Raw genomic sequence first — 3,698 nt, 5'->3', positions numbered from 1 at the left:
AGATTTTTTTCCAAATATTATTTTTTATAATATGCTATTTCTATCTTGAAAAAGGATAGAAATGATGTTCCTCAACTCAGTGTCTTGCCTGCTGCCTCTCACTTTATGTACCTTGGTATGATCATCTGGCGTTAATAGTATTCTCTCCTCACAGAACATTTTGGGAGTAAATGATCTAACATATCTCTTACAAACTGTATTGTGACAACAAGCAAAAGCAGGACCATCCCAGTCAAAGGGGAACAGCGGGCCACAGAATCCATCTTTGCTTACTGTTTTAGGTTCTTCAGTCCCATTAAGTTTAATTACAGCCTACTCTTCCAATAGCAAAAGCTATGCTCATTATTAAGATGACTAATTGATTGGAGAAATTTTGTGGTTGTTTTTTAATCTGTAGCTAGCTTTGGGATCCTCAGCACAGGGGACCAGGAGGCTCTTCTCAAAGGAGATGCATCGGCTGCCAAAGCAGAGACTCTGCACCAGTGTTTCTCCAAGTAAACATGCTGTTAACTTAATACTTAGGCCTTAATTTGTAAACATGAAAGTCTAATAACCAGTATTTCACACATTTCATGGCATGGTGTGTGGTGACAGGGGCAGCCAACTAGGCACTTTACAAAACATATTTTAGAATTAAAAAAAAAAAACCAAAACAACATTCAGAAATATATTCTGTTTAGGGGGAGAGTGATATTTTTAAATTGCTAACATTGTTACAATTTTTTTCTTTTTACTTAGACAGGCTCATTCCAGTAAGTTGAAGATGACCTGAAATCTTGTTTCTCATGCCTCTGTCTTCTGAGTGCTGAGTCTTGTGCTATCACTCCCTATTTTGCCATGCTGGGAATTATAACCAGGGGCTCCTAGGTAAAGACTTTACCAAACAAGATCCAAACCTTCCTCTGTAGAGGGCTTGAAGGAAAAGTGTTCTACAACCACTGACAATAACAATAGTTCATTTTCTTAAATTAGAGTGGAATGTAGAAGTGGCTTTCTAGACTAATCATGCTTGCAGTTTCCTAGGAAGGAAACAGCCTGCAAGAAGAAACTTCTTTAAAAAGCAAGACTCCAAATAATTTATTCTTTGGGTGGGGGTAGGGGGTGCTCAGTGGTGGAGTGGTAAGTAGGTGGGAAATCCACTTAGGAAAGAACGCAGGTGACCTAGTCTACTGCCATTTAACATTCTAAAGCTGGACTTTCTGTCAATCACCCAAAGTAGTTTCTGTAAGCCAGATAAACCTTATCTAAGGAATGCTTTTAGCTGAGTGCACTTGCTGTCTAGGAGTTTTCTTTCTTTTTTTTTTTAAGCAAAGATAACAGGAATTTATGAATCTGTGTAAAAAGCCACATAAGCTAAGAAATTCTCAGAGTGACAAATGAAGTCATTCATATACTGAGATGACTGGCTGCAAGCCTCACTGAGCAGCAGCAGTTAGCATGAAGCCTTAGTGGGTACCTGCATCTGTGTCAATACCGGCAAAGCCTAATAGGGCTTAAAACGTGTGGGTCTTCTGAGTCTCATCAAGCTCTGATAGTCTTGTTTCACATCCTTACCGTGGAGAGTACTTATTCTATTTTAAACTCCTTTTACAGTTCAGTTAATATAGGTCTGTCTTACAACCTTAGAGCAGGCTGTCCTCCCTCTTTCTTTTCTTTTTCTCGGTTTTCAAGAATATCTTTAGAATGTTCTAGAAATGCAGCAATCTGAGATAAGAAAGAAGCCGACAAGAGCTCAAGTTCTAGTTCAGCTCCCCCTAGAATATAATGTCCTTCCATTACTCAACTCACTGAGTCATATGGTCTTGAAACATTCGACCCAAGGTGGTCTGCTTTTCAGTCTTCATACCCACAGCAATGATCATGAGCTAGCTCATGCTTACCCTACCCCAAGGCTGCTTTACTGAGCCAAGGAAGATGCAACTTACAACGAAATCATGGCTTCTCTCGTCTCCTGTAACGTTATCTCTTTTGTAGTATGCATGTGTGTAATTTCATAATAAACTTGTAAGTTGTTGACATAGTGAACTTGCATCACAGAAATGGGAATTTATTTCTTGATTATGTTTTGCTTTCTCTGGCAGGAGATACAGATGTAGACCCCAAAATAGACACGGTTTTACCTGCTTGGAAGCAAACACAAACAATGCTGTAACTGTCAATGTACCCTGCTGATACATGTGGATATTTTTCAGTTGTTTAAGACTATAGTCTGCAACAGGCTGTGGCTTCTCCAGTTTCAATTGCAAAATGACATACAAACAAATAAACAAACAAAAAAAAGCCAGATTCATAATTAGGACACACATGAGTGCTGTTCCTTAGACTAGAAGCTGTGTCAAATCCATGAAAGACACATGATTATTAAATACTTACTCATGGCTAAAATACCATAAAGAAGTCTCATAGAGCAACCTCACCAGCAAAAGCAACACACTTGACCTGCACCAAGTCTGTAATACAGGGGGTGAACTGCATTTCAGTATGAAGTATCTCAGCCACAAACACCAAAGTGAGCTTTGGTCTTTGCTAGCAATGCAGTACCCAACTGTCAGTTTATTCTAAAATCTTCCACTCAGTCTAAACCCCCAGATGGTTACATAGGGTGTGGGAATTCCTGTTAGAGAAGTCAGTGCCCTTTCATGCTGCATTTCTAGGAGAACACCTTGCCAGTCATTATCTAATGCTTAGTCTCTCTGTGACAATAGCCATAGCAGTATCGTCATGGTTTTTTTTTTTCCCAAGATGACATTGAAAAGATACATCACAGTCCCACAGATACCTCATATCCTCAAAGGGAATACACACCTTGGGGTCATTCAGTGTCTGAGAAATGCTACAGAGGAATAAAGTGGAGGCAGTGGAGCCCTGGAGGGGATATATATATGTGTTTCTCCATATATATGACATATATATGGAGAAACATATATATGTCATATATGTTTCTCCATAGCTAGATTCTGAGACTAAACCCCCAAATGTGAGAAACTTCTAGATGAGAAAAGAAAGTCTGCTTAAAACATCTTAGGTCATATTTTATCCTTCCTGATATCATTCTTGTCCTTGATTGACATTCTTCCTATGCTCTGGAACAGTCCCAAAAAGAAAAAAAAAACTCTTTAATAATTAGTTTACATCTAGCCTGGGCATCATAATGAATGAGAACATTTTGGTAAGAGGCTCAAGTCCCTAAAACTGTCCTGGTTTGTGATTGGAAAACTGGAGCAATTCTCTCCAAGGTCACAGGGACTATGTTTTTTTTTTTTTTTCTTCCAGGGAATGTAGCATTTCCCAAATGGGTCAAAATTGATGAAATGTCTAAGAGTTTCTGAGTTGGAAGAAACTGGATGAAAGGAGATTTGCCTTTTCTTTACATGGGAAAGAAAGACCAATCGCGAAGAGAGTTACCAACCTCAAAATGTCATGTATAAATAATGCTTCCGAACAACCCAAGGATAAAATCCTCAGGCCAAAGAATCATTATGACAATGCAGCAACTGCTTTGCTCAACTGTATCATTTGATGCTTTCTGGCCAAATCAGGAAATTCATTTATTGAGGTATGGAGGGCAGGAAAACTAATCCTTTAATGTTTTATTAATTTTTACTAAAATGAAGCTAGTTCTGAAAACATGAAAGTGTTTGTTAGAGCTCATTAGGGAAGATGCAGATTAAAAAAAAAAAAACAACTTCTTTATTTTT

This window comes from Mus caroli, unplaced genomic scaffold (genome assembly GCF_978045245.1).
Source record: "Mus caroli unplaced genomic scaffold, Mus_caroli_1 scaffold_16, whole genome shotgun sequence".
In the NCBI taxonomy this organism is placed as follows: Eukaryota; Metazoa; Chordata; class Mammalia; order Rodentia; family Muridae; genus Mus; species Mus caroli.
The sequence above is the reverse complement of the archived record's forward strand: the minus strand, read 5'-3'. Positions refer to the sequence as shown.